Consider the following 12,142-nt stretch of genomic DNA (forward strand, 5'->3'; position numbering starts at 1 on the left):
TCCCGCGATCTTAACCAGGTCGTCGCTCCGTCTTGTTGGAAGGCTACCGACAGCTCGCTAATTTTAATTGTATGCACATAATTTCAAACACAAGAACTGTATTGTTTGTAAAATAAATTAAATATCGTATCTTTTTATTTTGTTCTATGAAACAAAGACGGCATCACAGATAGATATCACATCACATAAAATAATAAAAACTTAACATAAACTAGTGAAACATGCCCTTAATGTAATAAATTGTTACAGAATCATAAACAACTGCTTCCTAGTGGGAGTGTTAATTAGTAATTGCGTTTTGAGCACACTACTCACTGGCCCAGGCAGAAATTAGATTAGGTCTCCGGTTTGAGGTGACTTGTGGCAAAGAAAATGCCCATTTCGGTTTTAGTAATTGAATTTTGTGCAAAAAACAACACGGGATTTAAAAGGATACGTGTGTGCCTCCTAATAGCAACTGAGGATTTTTTTAGTGTAATTTTATAACAGCATTATAAAACGACGTCGAATTATTTTGGATGCAAAATTAGAATACCCAAAATGGTGTTCAAACCCCACAGTAAAAAAAGGTAAACAACTCCCTCGAGTCGGTTACTTTTAACTTGGCATTAACTCGACAACGGACCGTGTAATCTTCAAAGAATCGCGCCTTCTATTGTTCCCACTAAGAGGATCACTGTAAAACATTAAACAAAACAAATTACTCGGTAATTTCACTTACCTTAATCTTAGCTAAATGGCGCCGAATACGAGGAGGATATCATCCTGTAACAAAAGAAATTAAATATCAATAATGAATATAATGTATAAAACGTAAATAAAATCGTATCGTAAATCTGTACTAAATTATATAAATATTCGAGGAAACTGTACATCATATTTTTTTTATTCTTACTTAATTATTAATTTGACATAAACAAGCCAAGGACATTCATTCATATACCTAATAGGAAAAGCACACATTTAATGATACAAATATTTTCTACAAAGAATCTTCAAAGGGATAAAATTAATGATATTTTTGAGACACGACCTGACAAGTAGTTAACACAATCAAAAGATGCAGTCATTAAAAAAGGTGTTACCATATTAATTATCGTAACCGGAAATTTAAATTTGGAATGAAGGTAACTACGGTGAAATGGCGAGTTTCATGATATGCCAAGGAATTTAATGATCTCTGATGCTGAGGATTTCACGATCGGGCTACGGACGACATACACATATTTCCGGTTGGGTCGCATCTGTCAAGCGTGTACTCGTATAGCGTAGATTAGATATTAATGTATGCAGGTTTACTAGCCAGCGCGGTTACGTTATATATAGCGTTTATTTATTATTTAGCCGGAGACAATCAGCTAATGCGACGTCGCGATGATCCTGTTTGCAGTGCCATCGACTGCGCCCGCTTTGAAGCCTTCGCGAGCTTGCTTGCTCGCGTTTTTGTAGCCACAATAAATACAACGGGTAGGAGGATTCTAGGACTAGTATTTATAAATAACGGGCTCGGGAGTAAGTAGTCACAAAAGGCAATTATGTATTAAAATCGAAAGCACAGTATAGATGTGCAAGAAAAATCGGGCAAGTTGCATTACATTGCGGCGCTCGATGGGACACTAAATACAAACTCGTTGCTTTACGGCCTCGACGAGTTTAACATATTCGAAGTTTCGAAAATAACCCCGAAATTCCCTACACAAACAAACATGCCTAAATCATACTGATTCCTTAACCTTTGTTTTAAAAGTGCCGCTTTAGGGTACGGAGCGATATCAAATATTTGCAACGTGTTTTATCGGGCTGTCCTGCCTGGCGCCGTGCGGCCGCGTGGGCTGCGCGCACGCAGCCAAAGCAAAAAGCCGCCGACGCCGCGTCGCGCGGCATTCCTCCGACCGGTCTCTGCTCAATGGAAGCCGAAGCTAACCCTTGGACTGAACATACACTGCAACTATAACTATAACATCCCTTTCTTACTTGATGTAGAAGAAAAGGATGGCACTCACAGTTCATGTGTACCTACAAGTTAAACGAAACATAAGGTTTGCGGGCAGGGGCTGATATTTGTAATGAAGTCACTGTGATTCCTAGTATTCCTATTAAATGGCACTGACAAATTCTTGCCTATTAATAGCAATAGGTACTGTAAATACACCAAAATCACGCCTGTAAAATATCAGCCGAAAGAGGTAAAAATGTAATGTGCTCTTATTCGTATCGTTTTAACTTAAATTTCTATCAACATTGTTCTGGTTTTATTTCGCGTTGTCTGCTGATGTCATAATTGTAATTGTCATATGTCAATGTCAAATTATTCTTATCTTTTTCATTACATGTACTCTTGCCATGATAATGTGGGCTATACAGCCAACTTATATTTTAGTCTCGTAGCTATTTTGTATTTGATTTGTGTGACTTTCCGTAATTTCACTCTCCTGTGGCCCGGTGGAAGACCAGTGCTGGTTTTCAACCAGCGATATGCTGAGCCGGGACCTTTTTATAGCGGCAACATTTCTTATTGTTATTTTTACTAATTATGTGTTATTGCTGTTATAAATAAATTATTTTCTTTCTTTATTTCTTTCTAATGCAAGTAGAATGTGAATTAAGAGTGGCGACTGGTGTTATTGGAAATTTATCGCCATCATTTATTTTTTAAATTTTATCTATTTCAAAATTTAATTTAAACGGTAATTTTGTATCTACATACGAATTTTCAATATTTTCTAGATCATGAAAGAAACCAAATGGCGTGGCGGCGGAACCATATTATCTATTTTGTGGCGAGACATATGCCCGCGCGCCGCTGCGGAACGAAAGCGCAGACGCAGAAGCCTGCATCATCTGTCATTATAGATTTCACAGCGAACTGCGTCTTTTGATCAGATAACTATGAACTATGAACATAGTGGTAGAGAAGACCGAGGGGTATTGACTTAGCTAATAATCTCCTGTTCCAACCACGATGCCGCACAGAAAATATATAAGAGGAACACGGGCGGGTTTGTTGTTTTAATTCAACGATGGCATATTTCAACTGCGCCTCGTTTGCTCGTTTCATAAAACCACACTCGTGTTTTAAGGACCCGTATAACGTGACAGTTGCATTTACTATTTTTGATTAATTGACAAAAGAAAAAACCTGACCTGACCTGACCGTAATCTAACTGACGGACTAATTAGAATATTTTACACTAGCCTAGGTCAGGGGTCGGCAACTGCGGCTCGAGAGCCACATGCGGCTCTTTGGTTGTAAAGCTGCGGTTCAAACTGCAGTTCCAAACTTTATTTATGCAAGTACTTATTTATTGTTGGCAAGAGTAGTAGATTGTACAGCGAGAGCATAAAACGAGCCATTTTACCCGAGACTTTCATATGCCACCAGAGCCGGTATGGCGAGGGTGGACAAACACGTCGTGGGGGAAATGGGTTTAATGCTAGAGTTTCACACTCTGCTTTTCACTTCGATTGCGAGAAGATGCAATAGCAACAGTGGAAACAACTCGTACCTTTAAAATTAAACATAAAAACTCAACCAGAATGTTTTTTATTTAAAGTTTATTTTGGAAATGTGAATATATAAAAAAAATCAGTTTAATTTTAAAGGTGCGAATTTACTTACTATAGGTACCATTTATTTTCATGCATTGCTATTTAATTATTTTTTAGTTTCATTGATTTATTTTGACTGGTTTGATTGATTTTCTGTTTTATGTCAATTCTAAATTATTAAAAAAATATATACTTTGAAACTGTTTTGTTTGTGGCTGTTGACACCTGGTTGCTTTGGACTTAAACGAAGATTTTACTTCATGCATTAGAGCAGGGGTCGCCAAACTACGGCCAACGGGCCAAGTCCGGCCCGCGAGGCCCTCTAATCCGGCCCGCGGAAAGAAAGCGAGAGAGCCCAAGATCCGGCCCGCGATAGGGTCCGATTTTATAAAGTTACAAAAGACTAGTAATTAGTTTTCTAAGACCTGCCACTGACGGTAATTGGTCATTATCATAGATAGCCACTCATGAACATAATCAACACCAAGTGCGTTCCTTATGTGTTACTCTTATCCAGGTACCCCCTGTGAAGACCAAGTTTACTTAACTAATGTATTACCCCATGACCAGCCAGTCTTGGCCCGCACGAATTTACATTAAGTGCAGTGTGGTCCTTGAGTCAAAAAGTTTGAAGACCCCTGCACTACAGCATGAAAAGTGAAAAAAAAATTATGGCAGTAAAAACTTAGAAATTTTGTAAATTGTAGTTTTTGACTCTTCCGACTCAAAAGGTTGCCGACCCCCGACCTAGCCTATTTTTATTTACTTTATTTTTGTTGCAACGTCATAAATAAATGTTTTTCTCTCTGTTTTAAGCACATTGTACATGTAGCACTTAGTAATTTTCGTGGTATAGAGAGCCATTTTATTTTAAAACCACAGACTTCGTATAGGTTTTGCCTTATATTATGTGTTTATCAAACATTTAAAATTTGAATAAAAGTAGTTTATGAAATTAGCTACTTACATTCGGAAGTAGCTGTAAACCTAATAATTCTAATAAATAACTATCGGGTCGCAACTCTTGTGAGTTTTTCGAATTTGCTGTTGTGTTTCATGTTTGTGTTGCGGAATTTACCACGAGCTTTACGGTGAAAGAAAACAGTGCGAGGAAACCTGCACATCCCTGCGAAGCAATTTAATTGTTGTGCGGGAAGTTGCAAATCCGCACTGGGTCCGCGTGGGAACTATGGCCCAAGCCCTCGAGAGGAGGCCTGTGCCCAGCAGTGGGACGTACATAGGCTGGGATGATGAAACGCAAATTCAGTACTACTAAATGAAACTAGTTTCATATCCGCTAGAATAAAGTAAACGTCGTAATCACTTCGCAAACATCCACAGCACACACCGAAGGAAGTCAGACAAAGTAGATCAAATATCAGAACTAAATAAGTATACACCATACTTGAATTAAGAGGGCAAGAAACCAAACACTGCACGTGTGACGTCATAAAGGGACGCGGAGTTTGAACCGGGCAAAGATCTAATCTCTCATTGTTAACCTTGTTAGGAGAGGGTAGCGTCGAGAGTCGCGCGCGGTGGCCGAAGGCGGCGCGGGCGCTGGCTCGCGGCCTTGCTTCCAGGAACGGCTGTCGTAAACTCGCCCACAAAGCCGTACCAGGCTCCAAGAGGCATGTTGGCGGCTTTAAAATTCCGTTTTTTTTTTTTTTACTAAATTCCAATCGTAATCTGTGACGTCACCCTATTAGACTTTACATTTCGATGAAGGGAGTGTCTTTTAAATATTTCTCTTAGTAAAGTTGATTTGCGATTATATGTATATGATTAATTTTATCAAGCAATTCAGAGCTGTTGACCGCGACTCCGTCGTCTGTGACGAATTCGTTTATCGCTATCCCGCGGGAACTGTCATTTTTCGGGATAAAACTGCGCATCTGCAATACCCCTGGTGTTGCAGATGTTTATGGGCGGTGGTGATCTCTTACCATCAGGAGACCCACTTGCTCGTTTGCCATCCAGTCAAATAAAAAAAAAAACCCAACATCCTTGTTAGGGTCTCAAACTATCTCCATATTAAATTTCATCTAAATGGGTTCAGTTTAAGCGTGATGTAGTAATTAACGTCAGAAATACAGAGTTACTGTCGTATTCATAAAATAAGTAAGGATTTAAAATCAGTTAAAGGTACATATTGGAGCGACCACAAGTTGTTAAATACATATATTCAAGCAGACGATAGAGACTTAGTCAAATATATATATATCTAATAAAATAAATAATATGTTTAATTGTTTACAAATTATCTATTTATGTAGTCTTATGTATAGTAATAAAACTGTGTAGTATATCTTTGTAGCGGTCCGAGGGTCACCAACGGTGCTGGCTGAAAATCAGCGCTGGGGTGTTTATTATTAACGCTTCAGCATTATGCTGAGCCAGTGTCCGATTCACAACCGCAATGACACATACTTTACTACGTGTTGTCTATTTGTATTTAATACTATTGTTGTGTCTTGTGTTGTGAATAAATGTATTTTCTTTCTTTCTTTCTTTCTAATATAAATTGTATTTTATGGATATCTGATGACGAATACAACTTACCATTTCGCTTATTTTTTGCAAATTTCTTAATAAACTGTTTGCTTTCCTAAATAAGCAAAGTTCCTTTAATTGTTATTAAAAATGGAAATGCAAAAACCTTGTTCGCAATTCAAAACAAACCTTTACAACCCAAATTGTAAAGAAATACGAATAAGTGTGCCTTTGTGTTAAGAAATTCAAGTTTAGGAAAAGTTATGCTCGTTTCTAAGGCTTCAGAACTTTGGGAAACCTAACCGTTGCCTTTCATCTCTATACAGTGCTGTTATACATTTCATCAACGACTCTGTACTTTCTCACTTTGAGAATTTTAAAGTGTCCTAGATTATTCGCTGTCGCGACTTAGCTATCATTATTTCATTCTCTGTGTATATCTTAATTAGTATGGGACGCGGGCACGGGTACCTAATAATATATCAGTACAAACATGCCGCTGGAGGAAAGTTTCCGCAGAGCATAGTCGTGTAAGCACGCGACGGCCGGAAGTTGATAGGACATTCCGTATTAATTAACTAAATAAGTCTGGCAAAGCGATGCGCGCTGAAACAGAGTCGGCGGAGTTGGCTAGCAAGTACGCCGAGTAAGTTATCAGTCGCGTGTCAATAAGACAGCCAGAGACACGGTGGATTTAAGAATGGGGCCGGGGGCGTCGGGCGGCGCCTCCCCAGTGTGTGGTTTCCTTTTGATGTCATCTTCGCGCAAACTTTGCTACGGATCGGCTTTGAGATAGAGAGACGGAGAGTGACTAATTTGGCCCAGCATTTGATCTCGAGAACTCCGGTGTCTGCGTCCCGCTCGCACCCGCCTCCGGCCGCCGCCGCCGGGAAGCTCTTTGCAAAATTTCGCTTTGATCGCAAAGTTAAATTATATGGGAATTGGGCATTAAATGGATACACATGTGAGACTGTTCGCGAGGCGCGGCGCGGGCGGCGCGGCCGCTCGGACGCGCCTTCTCCGGCGCCGAACGGGTAATATACTCAAAAATGAAGCTCCAGAGAGTCGTTTGAGGATTACGACGACTTACATAAATGATGAGCGAAGAGTCACTTTCAAAGTTATACATTTGTGAGAACGGCGCTTGTATTTAACTCCGCCTAATTTGCCGCGAGTACGCTGTACCTTTGAGAGCTCGTTTTTACTAGTTTACGAAACAGATATTTGCGCCCGCCTTTCCCTTTGATACGGCACTTTGTGGAGCATTTTACACGAGTTTCTTTTGAGGCCATTCAGACGGTGAGTAACGAAAGGCTGTCTTTGATAAACACGTGCGAGGACTCTTCAGTACTTATTAGGGGTGCTCGCTTTGAAAGCGTTTTCTTGTGAAATCTTACTTGAAACGTTCAAAATCTGAGAGCAGCTGCGCTAATTAAACTGGCAATAATTAAATTATGTAAAAAATTAAATCTCGTTTGACGATGGCTCGATGTCGGAGGTGTACTTCATATACTGTCGTTATTTGCTTTACTTTGTGTTAGCTTTAAGCATTGGTGTATAATTGAGTGTTGGGCGCAGCGGGCGCAGCACTAGGTGCACGTGTGCCGACGTTGGTGCTGCGGGTTATTAATGTGGGTCGCAAACTCGCGCAAGTCAAAGACGAGTTGGCAAAGTGGCGCCTTTGTGCGCCGCCGCGCGGAGCACGCAGGGTTGCCAGAATAAACTTTATAATTATAGCAAAACTATGATGAAGATAACGCAAACAAATTCTGTTAACCAAGCTATCCCGCCGAAATTTTTAATGTTTCTTACATGCCACCTATTTGGTGGTCGATTTACATATTATAATAACGTAAAGTCAGTTCAGTATATGCAGATAAATATAAATTCTTTTAAGAAGTAACGTGTATGACCGCTCTCAGTCAAGTTGAACAAACAACAAACCCTAGGGTTACATACATTCTACTCGTATGTTTAGCGTGATAAGTCCTGTTTGTGGTATTTTGACTATTACCTACATTCTCTGCAACTGAGCTTATTTAACGCCGCTATAAAAAATGCATTTTTTATTGCACTGACTTCAGAGATAAGCACAAAAGGACCGTCTTCTTACATTTGACATTTGAAGCGCATTGATGTTTTAACTGAGATGCTGTTATTTTTTATTGAGAAATAAATTAATAGCAAAAAAGTAGATTCACGTGACGTCCATCCATCCGAACAGTATCACCACTGTATTATCGGGTATTCATCCGAATAAAATTAATCAAATCTACAATTTATTACCTACTTTGTGATGCTGGTCAATAAAGAGTCACTGTATTGTATCTATCGTTAAATATTCGTGATAATAAATTGGCAGCCCTGTGGCCGCGTGTGTTTTAACTCCCCGCGACAAACTCTTTGTGTAGAGGCGCCTTTACAATGCACTCGCACAACTAAACCAAACGAATTCATTGACAATGTGCAACATTAACATTTTACGCTTCAAACAAAGACTGTTTTGACAAAATTATTCATTCCTTGTTTATCCAGTTTCATTCAGAAGTTTCTTGTCATTTACAAGTCTATTCTATATACAGGATGTCTTCAAATTATTCTGGGATATTTCAGCATGTTTGAACATCCTTGTTAATATGTTTTCTGGACTTTTTAATTGTTGTTAACAAAATGTTTCCATACATTGACCGATGATCAAAGTGTACCACGACAAAGGCAAGGTAAAGGTTTACAAGAGCGCTCAATCAACCTAACCCAGCCTCCCTAAATATTCCGAAAGAATTTCAAGACGCCCTGTATGTAGGGGATGACATATAGTAAGTCTAATTACTTAAAAATCAGATGAGACTACGACTTAATATGAGTAAAATTTTCTTTTCATTGTTTAGATTTAATATAAATTCGATAACTTCTGAAACATTTTACAATTTATGGATAAGTTGTCGAGCGTTATTTCGTGTATAATCTAGCTTGTGGTAGTCTGTAGGTAGACTGGTGGTGGCCATGTGACGTGTATAGAAAAGATCACAACATGCATCGCGTGTGGTATTTTTTTTTTCTAGTGTTTATTAGTGTGTTTAGTGTATCAGTATAGTACAGCTATCAGCCGCCACTACTTTTAAAGGTGGAATGTCATTTATCTAAATGGAATTCATCATCTCGTTTAAAATGCTCACATAAAAGCGGAGAACGTTTTACATAAGCAACAATATATTCTTGTAATGCCGAAATATTCAAAATTTCCAATATTGATGACCTGTTTGAGATCAAAGACGCGATAGACTTTGATGTTCCAATCTAAAAGGACTTTTAACTGAGTGTCTTTTTCGTGGAAATTCGAGGTGGTTTTACCTCAAACTGGAGGGAGCATGAGGTTTTATGAAAATCAAATAGATGATGTTCTTTGAACTGTTCAATGATAATTAATAATCGGTTAGTTTTTACTAGGGACACTTTTTACACCAATCTATTTTAAGAATTATAGGTACACGAAAGAAACACCAAGTCCCATTTCACAAATCTATATATATATATATATATATTGGAAGTATTTTCCTGATTCTACCTAACTGCGGATATAAACAAAAAAAACTTTAGTAAGTAACAGTACTACTAGGTACTCGAATTCAATCCAAATATAAACCACGATGATGATGAGTAAAGATGAATTTAACCTTATTAAACCAACAGATAATCAAATAATTGACACCAATTGTTGCTTATGGCCCCAATAACAGAAAGCATTGAAGAAGGCTCACCTTTGCACGCCTTACCTACAATAATATTCCATTACCCCCTCCCCCGTCTCACGCAATAAACATCCCAAAGTACAGCAGCGAAGAAATCAAAGGGCCGTAATTGACAAATTGCAATTACATCGGTAGCCGGACGGAGCACAAATAAATAAATTTAGAGCGAGCAGATTAGGAACACTAAATTTAATTACAAAGTGAACTCGAATATAACAAATTGAAGAGGATAAACGCGACAAAGTAAAAGAGAAAACACGCCAAAAGGAAACTCGGAGCATTGATATAAACGAAATTTAAATTAAGTACAAAGGGAAAGAAGATGAAAAAATCCTTTCATTGAAAGCACTCATCCCCGGAGTCAGAGGGCCGCTACATCAAAGACACCTTCTCCGCCTGTCCTTATCTGTGAGAAACCGAGTTTGGAAATTAGCACAGAGCGATCCTTTTTGTGCGGCTACGCCGGGCGCCCGCGCCGCGCACCTGGCCTCGTTGGGGCACTCGTTCGTTACTACATTATTATTGGGAATTTAAATATGTTCCTGACAAATGTAAGCGAAATTGTAGTTTATTAATTTATTATGGGGCACATAATATATGAGTTTTAATCCACACTTCGTACAGATATGTTGTGCTCTATTATTTTGCTCTATTTCTCTACCTTACCTAGCCAGAGCAAATGTTTTGTTGCAGGCAATTAGTTGCGATAATAATATAGATATACAAGCCGTTACCCGCGACTCCGTCCGCGTATAGGTAATTCGTTTATTGCTATGCCGCGGAATTTCCCAGGATAAAAACTGTGCAGGACTCAAACTATCTGTATACCGAATTTCATCTAAATCGATTAAATGGTGTAGACGTGATGAAGTATCAAACAGACTTACAAACTATCGCATTTCTAATATTAGTGGGACTTAATAAGAACTTATGTTGCATGATAGGAACAGAAGAATTATTTTTCTACGATTATATCACTATCTCACAAAGATCTAGAGTCATTAATTAGGGTAATATTTTAAAAAATAACGTTGTATTTATACAACGAATCTATTACCTATTTGACATATTTCTCAGGGCACTGTTAGAGCGGTTACGCACTACAACGATCCGAATCCGTGAAAATACAAAGCGGAAAAGACGTTGAGCTATTTGTTTGGTGAAATCAGATGTCGGAAATCGGACCTAGTGCGTAAACTACCATACAAATAGTTCTACGATTGCGCTCCAGCCCGTATTTTTACGGATCGGATGGGCCGTAGTGTGAAACCGCTTCTGGAAATGTCAAAAATATTAATGCCGTACTTAAAGGTTACGTTTCTTTTTTAAATAAGTACGAGTAAGGACTTCCATGTTAGAGAAAAATTTACACGTGGAATACATTATTTAGCAACCTAAGAAATAGCCCAGTTGGATCTCGCGCTAGGCAGAGGCCGCGTGTGCGCACCCTTTCAACTGCATTACGCTTTGACGAACCTCTGTATAATTCTCGCCTTAAGTAATGCTAGTAATGACATGTTTAAATAATTCATTAACTTTTTTTTAGATAAGTAGCGCCTTTTCATAATCATAATCATCTTTATTTGCATAAAAAATGGTACAGTAATGTGTTACATTTGATAATAGCTCTATTATTTCTGGAAATCGGTAATATTATTTCCGATAAATGTGCATTTCAATTCTGACTTCAACACATGCGAAGCACTCCAATGAGGGCTAAGGGACAAGTGAGCACTAGATGGCGTTAGTATCGTGAGGTTTTTTGACTTTAAGTCTCTAAGAACATAATACTATATTACTTATGTAAATCAAGTGTTTTTTTTTAGGTAGCGCCTTTTAGCTTATAAGGGCAGAATAGCGTAATCAACACTAACCTTACTATATTATGAACGCTTAACTAACTCTATGTCTGCCTGTCACCTCTTCACGCCTTAGCTACACACAGACTTAGATAACGATAATAACGAACGAATAGATTAAGGTTAAATATTAAATGGAGATAGTTTTTATCCGGGAAAAATAGCAAACTTCGCGATAAACGGAGTCGCGGGCAACAGCTAGAATTAAATAAAAGAAGTAAACTAGACGAAATAAATGAATACGAATGTGTCTATGTATGGCAATTAGGGTGTTGCTTAAAAAACAACTTTCATAAAAGTCATTGTCTTACCCCGCCCGCGCCATTGGGTGAAAGATTTTTTAACCGACAAGGCATATTACTCTGATAATGAATATCTACTAGATAATGTAGACTAGATATTGTTTTCAAAATGTTACACTGATTATTATTAGTATTAAATGTAAAATTATTTATATAACATTAATGTAATACTGATTATAATTTAATTATT

At 38.2% G+C, this 12,142-nt stretch overlaps 1 protein-coding gene across 1 annotated transcript in view; it reads right to left on the minus strand.

Annotated features, from left to right (window-relative positions):
• Positions 1 to 12,142, minus strand: part of LOC141429252 (axin-like) — a 118,791-nt gene that overhangs the window by 75,756 nt on the left and 30,893 nt on the right. The window contains 1 exon segment of the mRNA XM_074089531.1: positions 722 to 765. The gene's annotated coding sequence lies outside the window, so the exon portion shown is untranslated.

Source organism: Choristoneura fumiferana, chromosome 6 (assembly GCF_025370935.1).
Source record: "Choristoneura fumiferana chromosome 6, NRCan_CFum_1, whole genome shotgun sequence".
NCBI classification, from domain to species: Eukaryota; Metazoa; Arthropoda; class Insecta; order Lepidoptera; family Tortricidae; genus Choristoneura; species Choristoneura fumiferana.